The sequence below is a fragment of the Coenobita brevimanus genome, chromosome 6 (assembly GCF_032717465.1).
Source record: "Coenobita brevimanus isolate Jiangsu-jjx chromosome 6, ASM3271746v2, whole genome shotgun sequence".
Lineage (NCBI taxonomy): Eukaryota > Metazoa > Arthropoda > Malacostraca > Decapoda > Coenobitidae > Coenobita > Coenobita brevimanus.
The window spans coordinates 5,947,653-5,969,751 of NC_136959.1; the positions used below are offsets into that span (position 1 = coordinate 5,947,653).

Genomic DNA, 22,099 nt, shown 5'->3' on the forward strand with positions numbered 1-22,099 from the left:
GTGTCTGAGAGTTAGGTGTGTGAGTCAGTGTGTGAGAGTCAGTGTTTAAGAGTTAGTTGTGCGAGTCAGTGTGTGTGTGTGTCAGCGTTCAAGAGTTAGCTGTGAGAGTCAGTGTTTGAGAGTTAGCTGTGTGGGTGACTGTGTGAGAGTCAGTGTTTGAGAGTTAGTTGTGCGAGTCAGTGTGAGAGAGACAGCGTTTGTGAGTTCGCTGTTCGAGAGTGTGTGACAGTCAGCGTTTGAGAGTTCTCTGTGTGTCAGTGTTTGAGGGTTAGTTGTGTGAGTCACTGTGAGAGTCATCATTTGATAATTAGCTTTGTGAGTCAATGTTTGGAAGTTGGCTGTGTGAGTCAGTTTTTGAGAGCCAGTGCTGAGAGTTAGTTGTGTGAATCAGCGTGTGAGTCAGTGTTTGACAGTTAGCTTAGTGAGTTAGTTTTTGAGAGCCATTGTTTAAGAGTTAGTTCTGTGAGTCAGTGTGAAAGTCAGCATTTGATAATTAGTTTTGTGAGTCAGTGTGTGATAGTGTTTGAAAGTTAGCTGAGTGAGTCAGTTTTTGAGAGTCAGTGTTTGAGAGTTAGCTGTGTGAGTCAGTGTGTACGAGTCAGGGTTTGAGTGCTAGCTTTGAGAGTAAGCTTTTGATTGTTAGCTGTGTGAGTCAGTGTGTGTAGGAGATTGAGAGTTAACTGTGTGAATTTGTGTTTGAAAGTCAGCGTTTGAGAGTTAGCTGAGCCAGTCAATGTGTGAGAGTCAGTATTTGAATGTTAGCTGTGTGAATCATTGTGTGAGACAGCGTTTGCAAATTAGCTGTGTGAGTCAGTGTGTGACACAGCTACTGAGAGTAGTAGTAGTAGTAGTTGTTCCCTAGGCAGTCTGGCCGAACAGCCCCGAGTCCCTTAGGAAGGCCATGGCCGAGACTAGGCTTTCCCACAGCGCTCTCAAAGAGTGTATGTTGTGTTGTTGGCGTAGGTGATTGTGTGCAATGCAGTCTTCCATAATGTGCTTAATAGTATGGGGTGCTGTGTTGCATCCTGGACAGGCATCAGCGACGGAGTCATCCAGCCTCTTCTGGTGACTTAAGAGGGCTGGATGGTGCCCACATCTCAGCCTGGCCAGGTGAACCCTGTCCTCACGAGGAAGATAGGATTCAGAAGGGTGGATGTCAGGAGGCCGTCCATGCAGCTGTGTGTTGTCTTTAAGTGACTGAATGGAGCGGCGAGTGATCTGAGTGTGGATATGCTTCTGGAAGCTGGTCTGAGGTGGGCGAGGGGGAAGAGATGACAGTATTTGTGTATGGTATCGTGTGCTGGGTGTTGTTTTGATGTTCCTTGGTGTGGGTGGATGTGCTGCCATGTACTGTGGTGGATGTTGTGGGTTTGTGGAGGCTGCAGGAAGAATCTGGGTGACTCTCATGTCTAGGTGATCCTTGACTTTGAGGACTTTGGTTTCTTGATGTAGGTGGTCCGTGGATGTAGTAGCTGTGCAGCCTGTGATTATTTTTAGGGCCTTGTTCTGTATGGTCTGTAGAGTGTTGTAGTGTGTTTTGGTGAGGTTAGAAGCCCTGGCAGGGCTTCCATAATTCATCACTGAACGTATGTATAGTTTATATACTGTGGTGGTAGTTTCTTTGTTGTGTCCGAATGTTGTATGGGCAAGTGACCTCAAAGCATTGAGTCTTGGTGTTATTTTATTTTTAATGTTTGTGATGTTACTGAGAGTTAGCTGTGTCAGTCAGCAGAGGGTGTCAGTGCTGAGAGACAGTGTTGTGAGAGTTAAATATCTGAGGGATATTGTACTGAGATTAAGCTGTTTAATTTATTAAAGAGAGTCATTGTTGAGAGACAGTGTTTTGTGAGAGAGATACTTAATTGATAATGCTGGAGAGTTAGATGTGTGAGTCAGCAGGGAGTCGCTGTTGAGAGATACTTTTGTGAAAGTTAAATTTTTGAGAGATAGTGCTTTTAGAGATAACTGTGTGAGTCAATAGAGAGAGTCATTGCTGAGGGATAATGCTTTGAGAGTCAGATATTTATGTGATAATTTTTTAGAGTTAGCTGGGTGAATCAGTAGAGTCAGTTTTGAAAGACTGTTGTGAGAGTCAAATATTTGAGAGATAGTGCTTTAGAGTGACAGATCAAACATTAGTGCAGAGCCAGAAGTTTCCAGACAACACACTATTGCCTTGTCCACCAATTTGTTAATAGCTGTTTTTCGGAGGAAAATACCATTCCGAGGTGATGAGAGGGTGTTGGGGGGTTGTTGGACGGCCATTCAAACCCATACCAGCATGGAGTCCATGCAACAGATTGTGAGATATCGTTATTATATCAACCCATGTGCACAGGCATCAGATTTATTTACCTTTTATGCACAATTATTTTAAGCATCCTTTTCATATAGAGATGCCATAAAATAGTTAGGATGGTGACTGTACAGAGGGAGTGTATACCGAGAGGATGATCATATATATACCGTGGACACTGCCATGTCAAAGCTTGCATATGATATTTAGTTCCAAAACTAATTATATGTGAGGGTAAAGGACGTTTCTTACACAAACATTACAGAAGTCAAAGCCATCCAGGTTCCATTCTGCATCCGGGCAAAATACGCGGATAAATACAAATATCTGGCTCAGCACTAATGTTTGATCTGTTATGTCAGTAATTTTCTTTCACGAGCCAGCCCTTGAGTTTGTTATCTGACGTTACTATACAAGGTGTAATATAACGTTATCTACCGAATATTAACTCCATTATATCATTTCCTGAATTAAAGAAAATAGACAAATAATGTGACCACCATTTCGCATTTCATTCTCCTTTCCCTACCTAACCTCCCTCCCCTCCCTCACCCCAGCCCCGCACCATCGCTCTTCCCCCCTCCCACCTACCCTTCTCTTTCTGGCCTCTCCCTCTCAGCCCCTCTTACTCCACTGTGACTTGCCACGCATAAAGGAGCCAGCCTGAGGCAGGGTTACCGGAGGATAGGTGATTATGAATGACCACGACGTCGTCGTCATCGTCATCGTCATCATCATCATCATCATCATTATCATCATCATCATCAATCATCATCATCATCATCATCAATCATCATCATCATCATCATCAATCATCATCATCATCATCATCATCATCAATCATCATCATCATCATCATCATCATCACCATCACCATCACCAATCATCAATCATCAATCAATCAATCATCATCATCATCATCATCATCATCATCATCATCATCCATCCATCCATCCATCCATCAATCATCAATCATCAATCATCATCATCCATCATCCATCATCATCATCCAGTATCGTTCAGCTGCATGACACAGATCTACGCCAGCTTTCTCCACTCTGACCTATTTGTTCTTAGGATAAGTTAGTATGGTTGGCTGTGGTGGTTAGGCTATATGTGGGAGAAGGAGGAGAGGAAGTCTGAGGACGAGGTAACTGTGTTATTGGAAAGTAGATGAGTGTACGTAGGATTAGAGTGAGTTTCTAAAAACTGCGTGAGTGAAGATGCTTGCGGCGGGAGTGCATCGTTGTGTGTGTGTGTGTGTGTGTGTGTGTGTGTGTGTGTGTGTGTATACTTGCTTGTGTTCGTATGTTTTTTTTTTGTGTGTGTGTGTGATGGTCTGTAGTGGATAGTGTATATGGATATGAAGTGTGCATGTTAGTGAGTGTGTGTGTGAATGCAAGAGTGAGTGGATATGAGTGCTGGAATATGGATGAAGGAGTGCATGAATAGAGGAAAACATTGGAAGAGGCGCTCCCCATTGCTAATTAATTCACATACACGAGAGAGAGAGAGAGAGAGAGAGAGAGAGAGTACCTTTTATACAGCAGGATACCAAGGAAAAAGTACCAAATCTACAAATATAAAAGAAATCCCCCAAAGCAGACAGGATGTAAACCTGGGTGTCAGTGGCTGCATCCGATCCCTTCCTTCTTGGCTGTCAGGGTTTCTGTCCAGTTAAAACCCTGGAGTACCAGAGGTCTTTCTTGAGCTCAGTATTGTTGTGTGGCGGTAGTTGAAATGTACTGAAATATTGTCCTAGAGTTATCCCGATCATCTATCTATCTATTGCCAGACGTCTCAATCCCGTTCGGGGTGGCCACAAACAAATCGCCTCCACGTCGCCTTGTCCCCCGCCATTTCACTGCCCTGCTCCCAACGCGCATCCCCCTCTCTCATATACCTCTCCACCCAAATCCCTCCATCTCATCCTCGGCCTCCCCCTCCCTCTCCCCCCTCCACCTCACTCACATATACTCTCTTCGTCAGTCTTTCACCCTCCATCCTCTCCACATGGCCAAACCACCTCAGTGTATTCCTCCTAACGCTTCCTATCACATCCACATCCACACCACAACGCTCCTTTATATCCTCATTTGTCAGCCTGTCTCTCCATGTGACTCCACAGGCTCCTCTTAAATAACTCATTTCCACTGCTCTCACTCTTGACTTGTGCCCTTCCAACAACGTCCAAGCTTCACTTCCATGCGTTGGAGTTGGTATCACAATACTGTCATTTAGTAACTTTTTCACTTCCATGCTCACTTCCCTGTTTCTTATCACTATTTTCAAGGAACCAGCAACCATTCTTCCTTGCTGTACGAGTACCCTTTCAAGCACATCACTCTCCAAACCTCCATCCTTACTCATCACACTACCCAAGTACTTAAACATACTCACATTTTCCAATTCCTCACCATCCAACCTCGCAGTACTTTCACTGACTTCATCTCTCTCAAAGACCATCACTTTACTCTTCCCTACATTCACCTTTAGATTCCGTTTCTTACACACTCTCCCAAACTCATCCACCAAGCCTTGCAGCTCCCCTTTGTCTTCAGTCAACAACACAGTATCATCTGCAAACAACAGAACAGGGAGATTCCAAACACTACCCTCTCTCACCAGGGCCACTCCAACATCCACTACCCTACCTTGTACCTCTTTTATTACCCCATCCATGTACAGATTCAACAACCATGGAGACATGACACATCCCTGTTTCAACCCAACCTTCAAAGAGAAAAATTCACTCAGTTCACCATCCACAAGCACTGCGGCCTTAGCACCATCATACATACTCTTCACAACATTCAACAATCTCCCATCTACTCCGTATATTCTTAATACTTTCCATAATCCTTGTCTATCCACCCTGTCATATGCTTTCTCCAAATCCATGAAAGCTGCATACAACTTCTTTTCCTGCTCTAGAAACTTTTCCACTAAAGATCTAAGAATGAATATCTAATCTACACAACCTCTTCCCTTCCTAAAGCCTCCCTGTTCTTCTCCAACTAATTCCTCTGTTATTTCCCTAACTTTGTCAATAAGTATCCTACCATATACTTTTCCTATTATACTAAGAAGACAAATGCCCCTATGATTACCACACACTTCTTTTTCCTCTTTTCCTTTGTACAAGGGAATAATTAGACCTGACTTCCAATCCTCCGGAACTGTACCTGTTATGAGTCCATATTATATTTACAAATCATAATAGGAGTAGACTGTAGCACCAGTCGAGCAGGGCAGTACTCCCGAGGTGGATGGAAAGCTGATGACTGGGAGTGTTGGAGCTCCCGTTTCATCAGCCCTCAGGACTAGTTCCTGACCATCCCCCTTTGCTGAACTTTTTCAGTGTCTCAGTTACACAGAGAGTAGGCCAGCATGCTCTCCAGTACAAATTTCTCTAACTATCTTCACAAAACTACATGCACAGTACACACTACACTTCCTATTCAAAATTCACCAAAATGGCGTCAATTCACCCAGCCTCGGAGTCCCCAGGGGGGGGGACCATAAATGCCCCCGCCATCTGCCCCTCTCCCGGTGACGACTCGAGGTGCCTGGAACCACTGTCTGACTCTCTTCTTCTTCATTTCTGGAACATTCGCGGCCTTTCATCTAACTTTCGCTCTGTTGAGCACCACCTCTCCTCCTCTAAACCTCACCTTCTTTTTCTAACGGAGACTCAGCTGTCTGAGGCAACTGACAGCAAACCCTTTTCTGTATCCTCCTACTTTCTCTATACTCATTTCAAAGCCAAAGGTGGCTGTTGTGTATACATACGCAACGACTTATCTTGCTCTCGTGTTCCTGAACTTGATTCTTCTGAATTCTCCACTCTCTGGCTTCGGCTTTCCTGTCATTCTCTGACTAAATATATCTGTGCTGTTTACTTATCCCCTAATTCTACTGACTATCAAAAATTCTTCGACTATCTTACTTCTACGATGGAACACATTCTGTCCATTTCTCCTTTCTCTGAAATCTCCATTCTTGGAGATTTCAATGTTCACCACCACCTTTGGCTCTCCTCTCCTTTCACGGATCCACCTGGTGAACAAGCCTACATCTTTTCTATCCTTAATGACCTAGAGCAGCTTGTACAGCACCCTACCCGTATCCCTGACCGCCTTGGAGAGAGCTCCAACATACTTGACCTTTTCCTCACAACTAATCCTTCTGCTTACTCTGTTAATCTTTTCTCTCCGTTGGGCTCCTCCGATCACAACCTTATTACCTTAACCTGTCCTATCGCTCCAGTACGGCCTGCGGACCCTCCAGGGAAACGTCGTCTCTGGCAATTTGGAGCCGCGGACTGGGAGGCCCTCAGGCAGTACTTCTTTGATTTTCCCTGGAATGATTATTGCTTCCATGGCCGTGAGCCATCTGAGTGTGCCTTGCGCATTACGGAGGTTATTCTCTCGGGCATGGAAGCATACATTCCTTTCTCATATCCTTTGACTAACGCAAGAAAGCCTTGGTTTAATCACGCTTGTTCTAATGCTGTCCGCAACAAGGAGAAGGCCTACAAAAGGTACTGGAGCCAACCCACCCCTGAATCACATCATATTTACGTTTCTGCCCGGAATCGTGCTAAGTCTGTTCTTCGCTCTACTAAAAATAATTTCATCCATACTAAATGCTCTCAACTCTCCAACTCGAATTCTTCCCGCTCCTTATGGCACCTTGCCAAAAATCTTTCTAACAACTTTACCTCATCATCCTTCCCTCCTCTTTTCTACTCTGATGGTTCTGTAGCTATTTCTTCTGCTGATAAAGCAGATCTCTTCGCACAGACTTTCTCCTCCAATTCCACCTTAGATGATTCCGGTGCTGTTCCTCCATCACTTCCCCCCTCTGACTTCCTCATGGCTGACATTAAAATTTCTTCAGTTGATGTATTTTCTGCCATTACTGGCCTCAGTACTAACAAGGCATATGGGCCTGATGGGGTCCCTCCTGTTGTTCTCAAAAACTGTGCTTCTGTGCTTACACCCTGCCTAGGCAAACTATTTCGCCTTTGTCTGTCAACTTGTACCTTTCCTTCTTGCTGGAAGTTTGCTCTCATTCAGCCAGTCCCAAAGAAGGGTGACCACTCCCAACCCTCCAACTATCGTCCAATTGCTTTAACGTCCTGTATTTCAAAAGTTTTCGAGTCAATTCTTAATAGAAAAATTTTAAGGCATCTTTCCTATCACAACCTTCTTTCCGATCGTCAGTATGGGTTCCGTCAGGGACGCACCACTGGCGATCTTCTCACCTACCTTTCAGACTCCTGGTCATCCTCCTTTCGGGACTTTGGCGAAAGCTTTGCCATTGCACTTGACATCTCAAAGGCTTTCGATCGAGTCTGGCATAAATCTTTAATTTCCAAACTGCCCTCCTACGGTTTCTATCCTTCTATCTGTGCCTTCATCGCTAGCTTCCTTTCTGGTCGTTCCATAGCTGCTGTCGTAGACGGCCATTGTTCTTCTCCTAGATCTATCAACAGTGGTGTTCCTCAGGGCTCTGTCCTATCACCAACTCTCTTCCTTTTATTCATCAATGATCTTCTAAGCTGTACATCTAACCCTATCCACTCATACGCTGATGACTCCACCCTTCACCTTTCCATTCGGTTCCCGCAACGCCCATCTCAACAGTTACTTCAAGAAACAAGGGATGAGGCTATGGCACACCTAATGTCTGACTTGGCTCATATCTCTGACTGGGGTAAATATAATATGGTTGTCTTTAATGCATCTAAGACTCAGTTCTTACACCTATCAACTCGACAAAATCTTCCACAGGTATACCCACTAATGTTTAATAATATTCAGATTAATCCTGCATCATCCTTGAACATGCTTGGGGTTTCATTTACTCGGGACTTATCTTGGAAAGATCATATTACATCTCTTGTAAAATCTGCTTCCAAGAGATTGGGTGTGCTAAGCCGACTCCGCTCTTTCTTTACCCCTGCACAATTGTTGACTCTATACAGGGGTTTTATCCGCCCCTGTGTGGAGTACAACTCTCATGTGTGGGGAGGCTCCCCACATACAGCTCTTCTCAATAGGGTGGAGTCAAAGGCTTTTCGTCTCATTAACTCTCCTCCTCTTACTGACTCCCTTCAACCTCTGTCTCTTCGCCACACTGTTGCATCTTTATCTCTTTTCTATCGCTACTTTAATGGTCACTGCTCCTCTGAACTGTCTGCTTGCATTCCTCCACCTCTACGACGGGCGCGTAGCACCCGTCTGGCAGCAAACTCTCATCCCTTTTCTGTCCAACTCTCTAATGCAAGAGTTAACCGTTACTCCCAGTCTTTCATTTATGCAACAGGTCAGCTCTGGAACTGTCTCCCTCTGTCTGTATTTCCTTCTGCCTATGATCTCCAGTCTTTCAAACGTGGTGTGTCCAGGCATCTCAAAATGATCGGATCTTGAATTTGGCTCTCTATTGTATTTTGTTTTTCTCTTGGAGGGAACTGTTACTGCGGGCTCATGGCCTTTGGTTCCTTCTTCCTCGCATAAAAAAAAAAAAAAAGATAGATAAATAGACTGATAGACAGCTCTATGCGAGCCTGGGAATGGGAAATGATCTTGCAAGTTAAACTGAGGAAAAGCTGACGACAGATTAGGAAGTAGCAATGTCAGGAGATGATGCAGGCAGTTTGTCGCGAAATAGCAGGAGAACAAAGCCTAGTGACACACATACTCACACACAGGTTTTTGGAACTTTCCAACCACAGTGTAACACACGTGACACGACCCCTGTTTCACCAGAATTTAGGAAAGAGAGCTCAGAAGGAGACAGGCCATAGAACAGGCAGGTAATAGGGAGAAGGAGCCTAGCAACATGGGCGAGAGGAGAGAGGGAGAGAGGGAGGAGAGCGAGACAGGGAGGTAGCTAGCGGGACTCTACTTTATACTTCACTCGTGTGTGAGGGACTTTGGTAATATTTCCAAGACTAATAAAAATAGTCCCATACTATTCTTTACCTCTCCTGTCATTGCATGACAAATGGGAACGAAGATTATCTACTTACAATCTACTCAAGTATAACAACCGCTCGTCCACAAGTCTAATATATAACTTCTCTACAAGCAACTACAAAGTCCTTTTTGTGACATTTGGTAGCAGCGAACGTATATGAACTCGTCTACGAATCAACAGTGAATTCCTACAAAATATCAAGATTGAAAACAAAAAAATACCTCTCACAACCAGCTCCTGACAGTATTCTCTCCAACCCCCCCTCCGTCTCCCCGATCATCATGCTGATGTAGAGGTGAAGAGGTCACAGGACGCCTTGCAAGTAGTTTAACAAAATAGTGATACAAACAATCTTGCAATTTCTACGACGAACCAACGAACTACAACCATCTACAATCAACTACAAGTAACAGCTCCACGAGTCGTCTGTATAATCTTCTACACGCTCCTACAAGTAGCGGCAGTCTTCATCCCACAAAGAGTAAATCACAAGAAAAAAGGACCGAGAATACATTAAGAAAGAAAAACCAAAACAAACGAACGAAGAGTGAGATACGACTCACAACTCACAACCAGCAGACCTCACCCTCCTTTCTCTCCTACCGTCCCCCAACCTCCACCGCTGACGAAGGAGTGAAGAGGTCAAGACAACGAAGCAAATACCAAGCCCATATTCACAACTCATCTTACTCACTCATCTTCACTCAAGTTACTCATCGCTACTCATTTACTCACCACAGCTACCAGTGTGGGAAGTCGACGTCACCATACGTGTGCTGAGACGACGCCAAGCCGTGTGTCTGACACCCCACAACACGTCAATTAACCCGTGAAGAACAACGCTATCACCACGTGCAACACCACTCACACCATTTCCACCACGGTAAAAATTAGTGAGTTACATAGTTACTTCATTCATATGATACACGGTGATAGACAACACATTTTACACAAACATATAAAACGTGCTGTATAATTACAACTTACATACACATACTTACTTCAATTATCTGCATAACTCAAACACTAAATAATCACCAACAATAAATATTCTACACTGTATATATTCATTCATTTATTATAGCATTTATTTACTACCAACGAGTGTTACCATTTATACCTACATAAAATACGTGTTTCATACATACAGCTATACATTATTACATCCACAAAGTAATAAAGAAAATATACCATCACAGTTACTCAGTGAGCGATTAAAAGAACTGTATTAAACATTTATTAATTAAAGCTACCTAGTGGAAACAGATAAATTAAGTTACAAGGAAAACCAGAAAAAAAAAAAATGGCCAACACAAATGACGTTAGCAAGAATGAACATCTTTAACACAATCGTAAAGACAATGATTTCCACACAGTGCTGACACATATATTGCCCACGATAGGTACAAGTGAAGAACAAGTCAGTGTATATAGTTAATACTGTATATAGTGTATATATATTTTTTTATATAAAATAACAAAATATGGGACTATATATCATTTTCAGCAATATCTGTGTAATATAAACTAAACCTTAAAAAAGGGTCCCTAGGAAATTAGCCAGCAATTATGCAACCATGAAAAACACAGAAAAGGCGTAGACAAACGAAGAAAAACAAACTATAGAAAATCAATACAAAAAAGAAAAAAGAAAAAAGAAAGAAATAGAGTAAGATCACATAACAAACAAATGAAAATAAGTGTAAGTGTTACTACAAATGCCAAAATACCACATAAACTACAAATAAAAAAGCAAGTTGTTGTCTCCACAAGCTAGTGGCATGGGACATCATATCATCAACCGCAGCATGACCGGATTCAATGTCAGGACTGCAATTATTACAATTATGTAACTAAAAACGATATGTAACAATTATGTAATGACAAACGATTGCATTATGTTACACTTGCCACAATTATGTAACTACAAACGATATGTAACAATTATGTAACGACAAACGATTGCATTATATTACACCTGCTACAATTATGTAACTACAAACGATATGTAACAATTATGTAACGAGAAACGATTGCATTATGTTACACTTGCTACAATTATGTAACTACAAACAATATGTAACAATTATGTAACAGTTGCACTAACAAGATGTAACTTTTATGTAACTTTAACTACAATTATGTAACTACAAACAAATGTAACATTTGCATTAACAAGATGTAACTTTTATGTAACTTCAACTGGAATTATGTAACTACAAACAATATGTAACAATTATGTAACAGTTGTATTAACAAAATGTAACTACAGTTATAAGGCCAACACAATTATGCATTACCACAATATTATGTAACAATTCATAAAATATTACAATTATGTATTGCCACGATATTACTACAATATTATGTAAAGTCATACCATTATACTACAATTCTGTATTACGAGAATCATCTTACAAGTTAGGTGAAATATTAGACATTACTAAAGGGATAACTCAATATGTAATGTAAAACCTAGCAGTATTACCATTGCATTTATTCAAATATGTATACAACTTGTTTAGAATGTAATACTACTAGACCAAGGCAATTTACTATGAATATTATATGTATACAATATTATAATCAATATTATGTACCAATAGATTAGCATATGTCATTGATGATTGCTGTTGGAGGACCTTCAGGGACGTGGGCCGAGCAATGTTATGAGTCCATATTATATTTACAAATCATAATAGATAGATAGATAAATAGACAGATAGACAGCTCTATGTGAGCCTGGGAATGGGAAATGATCTTGCAAGTTAAACTGGGAAAAAGCTGATGACAGATTAGGAAGTAGCAATGTCAGGAGATGATGCAGGCAGTTTGTCAGCGAAATAGCAGGAGAACAAAGCCTAGTGACATACACACATACTCACACACAGGTTTCTGGAACTTTCCAACCACAGTGTAACACACATGACACGACCCCTGTTTCACCAGAATTTAGGAAAGAGAGCTCAGAAGGATACAGGCCACAGAACAGGCAGGTAGTAGGGAGAAGGAGCCTAGCAACATGGGCGAGAGGAGAGAGGGAGAGAGAGAGGAGAGCGAGACAGGGAGGTAGCTAGCGGGACTCTACTTTATACTTCACTGGTGTGTGAGGGACTTTGTTAATATTTCCAAGACTAATAAAAATAGTCCCATATTATTCTTTACCTCTCCTGTCATTGCATGACAAATGGGAACGAAGATTATCTACTTACAATCTACTCAAGTATAACAACCGCTCGTCCACAAGTCTAATATATATATAACTTCTCTCCAAGACGTTACAAAGTCTTTAAGACATACCTTCCTCCCAGGCCAATCTGCACATCTTCCACATCCATTCTACTACTATCTCTCCCCCATGCTTCAACATTTCACCACACACTCCATCAATTCCTGGGGCTTTCCCCAATTTAACTTTCTTCATTGCTTCCACAACTTCTATCCTACTGATTTCTTCCTGTCTTCTCACCTCCCTCCTTCTCCCAGCCATTCCCCAGCCACTTATACTCGCATTACATCCATCCTCTATGTTCAACAATTCCTTAAAATGTTCTCTCCATCCCGATCATCAGAGGGTTAAATATTTGCCTCCTCCTGCATATGTTCAGTGGTTGTGATGGCCAGGAACCGAATACCAGAGTTGTGCCCACCATGAGAGGATTAAATATTTGCCTCCTGCATATATTCAGTGGGTACGATGGCCAGGAACCTAATACTAGAGTTTTGCCCACCATGAGAGGGTGAAATATTTGCCTCCTACTGCATATGTTCAGTGGTTGCGATGGCCAGTGACTTGCTTACTTTGGCTTTGTGTTGTAATTCATACCCGAGACAAACCAAGAACAAGATGGTTGGACAAGGTGGGGGAGTATATGAGGGAGGGTGGCGTGTTGTGGCTGGGAGGACGGGTCGTTATTTAACAGGAACACAAAGAATAAACTTTATTTTGGCTGGACCTCTATCGAGCGAGCGAGAGAGAGAGAGAGAGAGAGAAGGATATGAAAAATAGTAATGAACAAAAATCAGGCAATGATCGATTAAAAAGGAAGCTTTTTACAGACTGGTTTCAATCCCGCGCCTCAGTATCCAGACCCAGTTATCTACCAGTGTTTCCTGCTGTGGCTTTTGTTGGTTTTATGTAAAGCAAAATGCATCTATCTCTATATCTGTCTATATATCACCTCAAAGCAATTCATATACCTTCTAGCAGTCTGTTGCTTGATATCATTTACAGTCAACTCATATATGAAATTAAAATCTATCATCATCATCATCATCATCATCATCATCATCTTAGTAGTCATCGTCGTCGTCACCACCACCATCATCATCATCATCATCATCCGAGCCATACTTGCCACTGATAAATATCATGAGAAAAGAACAGTAGTAAACGTAATAATTAACGAATAGATAAGATAAAGAAGGTAAATATGAATGAGGGAGATAAGGTTGTGTGTAAGAAGAGTATTTTTGTGTTGTTGTTGGTGGGGCGAGAGGATTATATTGGGCAGAGGAGAGCAGCCTAGTAGTGAAGGTGGTTAAGGAAGGCTGCAGCAAACCCGTCTACTTCACAAAGTCTCTCCTGAGCTGAGTAAAATACTGTGTGGATAGCAAGAATACAGTGAAGAAGACCTCACCGTACTAAAGGGGTTATGGACACAGTTGGCTACATGGCATGAGGACTGGCAGAGAGAGAGAGAGAGAGAGAGAGAGAGTGAGTAACATTACAACGACATGCATATATCAGTTGTATGAAATGCAAAGACGAACCCAATTTTGAAACCTGGCTAGAAATAGAAAATTAAACTCTTTGTTTGGGTTGATCCCGGGTCCTCCCAGTCCATACCCAGACATCCACCTGTGTTGGTTATTGGAGTATCTGCCAGATATATGTGCAGAAAATAATCTATGCAATAATCAATTAAATCTATCCATCTCATTATTTCTAGATCTATTTGTGTACCTATCTGTCTATCTATGGATCTTTCTGGCACTATAAACCTGTTAGTCCGTCTGTCAGGCCTTCATTGATAGAACCCACTGTTTCTGTCTCAATTATCATCATTTCTGGGTCGGATTGCTTATATATCAATCTGTCAATCTATGTATCTCTTAATCCATCTGTAAATGTTTATCTGTACGGTATATCGTTCTGTATCTTCCTATCATTTTGGTTGTTTAATCATTCTGTTACCAATCAGTGTGTGTGTGTGTGTGTGTGTGTGTGTGTGTGTGTGTGTGTGTGTGTGTGTGTGTGTGTGTGTGTATCTATCTATTTATCTATTAGTCAGTGGGTCTGGCCATCCCTCAGGCCACACCCAATGGCAGGCTTCATCCAGGGTGGCCACAACAAAACGCCTTTAACCCTTTGCCTGCCAATTACCTACTTGCAGTTTATTTCCGCTGACGTCACACGATTTTACTATGATGAAGAGAGAAATATGGCCCACCAAAAATGTTAAAACTATCACATTTAACGTTTTGCCCCAGGATATACAACTTCCTGTTTTATTACGGCTTACCACCCACCATTTTGTTACACTCATACACACGGCAGTTATAAAGAAAATAGGCTATACGAATAGCCAACACAGATAAAAACAAAACTGGGACCAAGTGACTAAGAATGGGCTTAAAAAAAAAAAAAAAAAAAAAAAAAAAAACTTGCACCTTATCTGCTTCGATCTAGGGCCCCCACCAACCACACTCAAGTATCTACGTGTGTTGGCTGTCGTTGATTCTATTTATCTTCTTGAACATTAATCTGTTTTCTCTGTCAATTTACCAGCCAATACATTTGTCCATTTCTGTCCATGTCTTTGATTATTCATGTTTTAACTATCAATCCATCCAATATCCATAGAATACAATGTCTACTCACAGGCCGCCCGGAGGCGAAAGAAAACGCGCCCGCTCCTGGATGATGACGTCACACTCTCCTCTCTGGTCTCCCGCGTCCCAGCTCATACCTTACATTGCTACACAGTAAGTTTATTTTTTCCCATCATATCTTAACATGTGGTTGCATATTATGTCAGAAAAATCAAAGAGTGGTTGAAAACGCAGAGTGAGAGAAAGAAAAGGTGATGTGGGAGAACGAAAAAGCAAAGTGGGTTAACGAAGAAGAAACTAGGAGAAAGAGAGAGCTGCAAGGCTACATCAACTGGATGATGCACATGCTTCTGCCACAGCTATTGTAAGAGATAATCTTGGCCAAAATTTTTCAGCTTCTCAGTTGGAGTTTCTTTTGACTGGAAAGCCTATTTATCACTGGAATGAAGATGACATCACTCGAGCAGTAAGGCAACATAGTTTAGGTCCCAAAGCTTATAAGCAGTTGCGGCCAACGGCCATACCACGTTGAGTACACCGCTTCTCGTCCGATCAGCGAAGTTAAGCAACGTTGGGTCTGGTTAGTACTTGAATGGGTGACCGCCTGGGAACACCAGATGCTGTTGGCATAACGTTCTCCCTACGTGTTAAGTGGGTTTGGTGGAGGATTAGTGCCCCTCCCTGTAAAACAATTAACTCTAAGCCCTTGGCCACCCCGTTTGGGAGACATGGCGTCTGGCAATGAATGAATGAATCTCCCTCAACCTTAAACCGCTGAGTTACAAAGGTCAGTGTCGAGCCTGGAATTTTACATTCAGTACTAAATATTCTGCAGTATCAAGCAGACAGTGAGAGAATGTGATCGTGTGTGCATCATCTCATTTGATGAATGTAACATTGCAAAGGAATGGACTTATGATAAGCGAAATGATACTCTATATGAACCGAAAAGCAAAGTCCAATGTGCGATGGCCAGAGGTCTGACAAATTCATAGAAACAGCTCATCTATTACGATTTTGATTGTGACATGACAGCGCAAATTCCGTTTAATTGTGAGGCTAGAGGCTATTGGTTTTCCTGTAGTGGGTATGGTGAATGATCTAGGTCCAACGAATGTGACGTTGTGGAATTCATTAGGTTTAAGAATAGATAAGTCATCATTTACAGATCCAGCAGCTCATGAAAGGGAGATTAATGTTTTTGCCGATGCGCCGCATTTCATAAAGCTTATCAGAAATAACGTCCTTGATTCTGGGCTTGTCCTAGGTGAAGGGAAGTTTGTTCATAGTGGACCAGTTTGAGAGCTCTTAATAAGTATCAGTGACTTAAGAACTGCACACAAACTTTATGAAAAATGTGTCAGTGTGTGTGGAGTTCAACAACTCAACAGATGAATGCGAAATTAACTAGACAACTCTTATTAGAAACCACATCAAAGTCTCTTGAATGTTTTGGTAAAAAAGGGCTACTACAGGACAAATATTGAGAGAGAGAGAGAGAGAGAGAGAGAGAGAGAGAGAGAGAGAGAGAGAGAGAGAGAGAGAGAGAGAGAGAGAGAGAGAGAGAGAGAGAGAGAGAGATTCAGTTCATGTTCGATGAACTTTAAGTATGAGATAATTTTCTAGTCCACATGCTTAAACACTGTTTCAAAGCTTATAATGATATGAGCAGGGTGTGACTAAAACCAGTAAAGAGTTTGGCTAGTGATTAGTATGTAATTTATTTGACTCTCTTCTGACATAATATGCAACCACATGTTAAGATATGATGGGAAAAAAAGGAAGAAAAAAATTACTGTGTAACAATGTAAGGTGTGAACTGGGACGCAGGAGACGAGAGAGTATGACGTCATCACCCATGAGTGAGCGCGTTTTCTTTCGCTCCCGGGCCGCCCTTAAGTAGACGTTGTATTCTATGGAGATTGAATCCATCTATCCATCCCTCCATTCATCCATCCACCAGATGTATTGTGTCCATCCTTCCAGCCATCTGTGTACTGTATCTATCTATCTGTCTATCTGTGTATCTGTTAAAGTCTCAGAGTTAATCCAGGGTGGGTATATTTCTCGTGTCATAACGTCAGGCTCCTATGACTCAAGCTCAGATGAATAAACTCGTCTGGAGTTACCTGGAATAGAGTACTAGAGTTGTATCTACCATGAGATGGTTGGTTATGATTGCGTTAGCACTCAGTGAATAAAATCATCTGGTGTTAGGTGGAATAGCACAGTAGAGTTGTGCCTACTGTGAGAGGGCTAATGGTAACAGTATTAACACTGTGGTGGGTGCGTGGTGGAATATGGATGAAGGAGTGCGTGAACGGAGAGGAAGACAGTGTAGGATATAAGACCCATTGCTGGTGCACTTACATACACGAGAGAGAGAGAGAGAGAGAGAGAGAGAGAGAGAGAGAGAGAGAGACTATTAAACAAAATAGATAAGGCACCGAACATAGTATGATTTATGTAAAAATGAAGCCTTCTATTCCCTTATGGTTCGATCCCGGGCCGTCACTATCCAGACCCAGTTATCTACCAGTGTTGGTGGTGTGGCTTCTGTCCCTCATATGTGACCATAATGTATTTGTCTCCCTGTCAACCTATGAATTTAAGCATTGTATCTATTTACCCCTGAAACTTTCAATGAAACATCATCCAAAAAATTATATCGATCTGATATTTCATTATCATCATCACCATCATCATAATCATTTTCATCACCATCATCTCCGTGGTAGTCAACCTCATTATCGTCATAGTCATCGTTGGTATCCATCATCATCATCGTTGTCATGTAGTCATTGTCGTCGTCACCACCATCATCATCATCACCATCATCATTATCATTTTCATCATCATCTCCGTAGTAGTCAACATCATTATCGTCATAGTCATCGTCAGTATCCATCATCATCATCATCTTTGTAGTCATCGTCGGCGTCACCACCATCATCATGATCGTTATCATCATTGGGACCATACGTTCCACTGATAAATGGCATGAGTAAATAACAGTAGTAAATATAATAAATAGCGAATAGATAAGATAAAGAAGGTAAATATGAATGAGGGAGATAAGGTTGTGTGTGAGAAGAGTATTTTTGTGTTGTTGTTGGTGGGGCGAGAGGATTATATTGGGCAGAGGAGAGCAGCCTAGTAGTGAAGGTGGTTAAGGAAGACTGCAGCAAACCCGTCTACTTCACAAAGTCTCTCCTGAGCTGAGTAAAATACTGTGTGGATAGCAAGAATATAGTACAGTGAAGAAGACCTCACCGTACTGAAGGGTTTATGGACAAAGTTGGCTACATGGCAGAGAGAGAGAGAGAGAGAGAGAGAGAGAGAGAGAGAGAGAAAGAGAGAGAGAGAGAGAGAGAGAGGGAGAGAGAGAGAGCGTAAAACACTGACATGCGTATGTCAGTGGCAAGAAATTGTAAAACGAACCAAATTTTGAACCCTCATCTGAAATAGAATAAGAAACTGTAGCAACTGGGTTCGACCCTGGGTCCTACCAGTCCATACAAAGACATCCACCTGTGTTGGTTGTTGGATTTTCTGCCAAACACATGTGCAGAAAATTAACTCCTAATTATATATATCTCTCTGCCTTTTTTTTTTCTTTTCCCCGACCTATTTGTCTACCAGTCAGTCTATCTATCTGTCGCTCAATCCTTTGCGATAAACCCGTCAGCCCGTCTGTCAGGCTTTCATTCAGAGGACTCACGGTTTCTGTCTCAATTATCCTCAATACCTGGTAGGATTGTTTGTATAACTATCGGTCCCTCTCTATACCTGTCTATGTATCTCTATTTACCTGCCTATCTGTCTCCTGTCACCTGTCTATCTGTTTTTTTTTAATCCCTTAATCAATCTGTTAGCTATCATCAAGTGGTAGGGTATATCCAGGTGTGTGTGTGTGTGTGTGTGTGTGTGTGTGTGTGTGTATCTATCTATTTATCTATTAGTCAGTGGGTCTGGCCATCCCTCAGGCCACACCCAATGGCAGGGTTCATCCAGGGTGTGTGTGTGTGTGTGTGTGTGTGTGTGTGTGTGTGTGTGTGTGTATCTATCTATTCATCTATTAGTCAGTGGGTCTGGCCATCCCTCAGGCCACACCCAATGGCAGGGCTCATCCAGGGTGTGTGTGTGTGTGTGTGTGTGTGTGTGTGTGTGTGTGTGTGTGTGTGTGTGTGTGTGTGTGTGTGAGTGTGTGTGTGTGTGTGTGTGTGTGTGTGTGTGTGTGTGTGTGTGTGTGTGTGTGTGTGAAGGCAGTGTGTGTGTGTGTGTGTGTGTGTGTGTATCTATCTATTCATCTATTAGTCAGTGGGTCTGGCCATCCCTCAGGCCACACCCAATGGCAGGGTTCATCCAGGGTGTGTGTGTGTGTGTGTGTGTGTGTGTGTGTGTGTGTGTGTGTGTGTGTGTGTGTGTGTGTGTCTGTGTCTGTGTGAGTGTCAGTGTGTGTGTGTGTGTGTGTGTGTGTGTGTGTGTATCTATTTATGTATTAGTCAGTGGGTCTGGCCATCCCTCAGGCCACACCCAATGGCAGGCTTCATCCAGGGTGGCCACAACAAAACGTCTTTAACCCTTTACCTGCCAATTACCTACTTGCAGTTTATTTCCGCTGACGTCACACGATTTTACTATGATGAAGAGAGAAATATGGCCCACCAAAAATGTTAAAACTATCACATTTAACGTTTTGCGCCAGGATATACAACTTCCTGTTTTATTACGGCTTACCACCCACCATTTTGTTACACTCATACACGCAACAATAATTAAAAAAATATACGAGTTGGAAACAGAGAGAAAAACTAATACTGATACCAAGTGGCCTACAATGGGTTGTAATTTATAAAAGAAACCATTTGCACAGCGGTGGTTCGAGCCTGGGCCTCACTTACCACGCCCAGATATCTACCTGCGTTGGCTGTCGTGGTTTCTAATTATCTTTGTGAACAATAATCTGTATTCTTTGTCAATTTGCCAGCCAATACATTTGTCCATTTCTGTCTGTGTTTTGTCTGTGTATTAGTTTATTCATCATTTCAACCATCAATCCATCCATCCATCCCTCCTCTTGTGTCCATCCTTCCAGCCACTTATGTACTGTATATATCAGTGTATCTATATGTATACTTGTTTAAGTGTCAGAGTTAAACCCGGCTGGCTATTATTTCTCGTGTCTTACACCAGCCTCCTATACCTCACTCAGATGAATAAAATCGTCCGGCTTTATTGGCATGGAGTACTAGAGTTGTGCCTACCATGAGTGGGTTAGTTTTGATTTGAATTAGCACCCAGGTTCCTATGACTCACTCTCAGGTAAATAAAATCGTCTGGCGTTAGGTGGAATAGCACAGAAGAGTTGTACCTACTGTGAGAGGGTTAATGTAAACAGTATTAACACTGTGGTGGGTGCGTGGTGGAATATGGATGAAGAAGTGCGTGAACGGAGAGGAAGAGAGTGTAGGATATAAGACCCATTGCTGGTGCACTTACATACACGGGAGAGAGAGAGAGAGAGAGAGAGAGAGACAGACAGACAGACAGACAGACAGTAATCAGTGTTGATAATTACTATTATGGGATGGGTCCGACGAGCATAAAAGCCATAACAAATATAATGATTCATACCTTCCAAAAAGAGGCATTCTATCTATCTATCTATATACCTAGGCTGCTTCCCCCAAGGAAAGGGAGGTAGCCGAGACAGGACGACACACTCCCCATTTACTCATCCATTCAAACACATTCATTCGCATCTTAGCCCCAAAGGGGAGAATGGACAGATCCTCACTGCACCACACCGCGCAAGGCATTAAAATACAATAAAAACATCATATCCTGAAGCCTCATGGTTTTCCATATCAAAATTGTCTAAACTAGGCACTGCTAGGCACACTGCGGTTATTAATGTATTTATCTATATCTCCGTCTATCTATCTCTCAATCTGTATTCTTTTCTGCCTATATATCTATCTAGCGATTTATCTATCTGTCCATCTACTCATCTCTCCTCCTCCTTCTTTTTTTTCTGATTTCTTTGGTTTCGTTTTATCATTTTAATTGGATTTCTCTCCTTTTATACAGGTATCCCCCATAAAGGTTAACTTCTTAATTTTGAATTACCTATGATGTATTTCACTAAACAACTCTATTTTTTTTTTTCCAGGTTGTGTTCTAGACATGTGGGAATTTCTTTCCTGAAAGTTCGATCATTGTAGCTCAACCATGACACTCTCAGTCGAGCAGCGAACAAAAATTGTGAAATTTTACCTAGAAATTAAATCATAGAGAATACCGGAAACACGTTGGTGTTAGAGATGCCTATCTGTACCATCAATCAGGAAAATTGTCCAGAAATCTGAAAGCCATCGAACCTGCCAGAACAGACACCGTGGAAATTCTGGAAGAAAGAAATCTGCTCGTACCGAAGCAAACATCGAGTTGGTCCGTGAGTCAGCATCGCGAAGGCCGAAGAAATCTCTTCGTAAGCGTTTGCAAGGATCTTGCGACATGACTTCAAGTCATACCCGTATAAAATTGAGATAAAGCAGACTCTGATAATGCCAAGGTCCTGCGTGTCCAAATGTGTGAATGGTTTAGCCAAATGCTGGAAGAGGAGGAAGAATGGGTTAAAAAGGTTTAGTTCTCAAATGAGGCACATTTTCATTTGGATGGCGTAGTGAACAGCCAGAACTGTCGCTTCTGGGGGACAGAGCCTCCTGATTTTGTAGCCACAAGGCCACTCCATAGCAAGAAGTGCATTGCCTGGTGTGTACTAAGCACTAAAGAGATCATCGGACCCTTCTGGTTCGAGGAAGACAACGAGAATGTGGTGATGGTTAATCAGGCGAACTATCAAGACGTCATAAGGAAATTTTTGCTTGCCTTCGTCGTCGTCGCTTGACCTTGAACATGCAGTGGCTCCAGCAGGATGGGGCGACACCCCACACAGCAAATGAGACTACAAATCTT

At 42.1% G+C, this 22,099-nt stretch overlaps 1 non-coding gene across 1 annotated transcript; it reads left to right on the forward strand.

The window, feature by feature from the left end:
• Positions 1 to 15,628: 15,628 nt before the first annotated feature.
• LOC145403138 (5S ribosomal RNA) lies at positions 15,629 to 15,747 on the forward strand. Its single transcript, XR_013897935.1, has one exon. It is a non-coding gene; the product is annotated as a 5S ribosomal RNA (ribosomal RNA).
• The last annotated feature ends 6,352 nt before the right edge of the window (positions 15,748 to 22,099 follow it).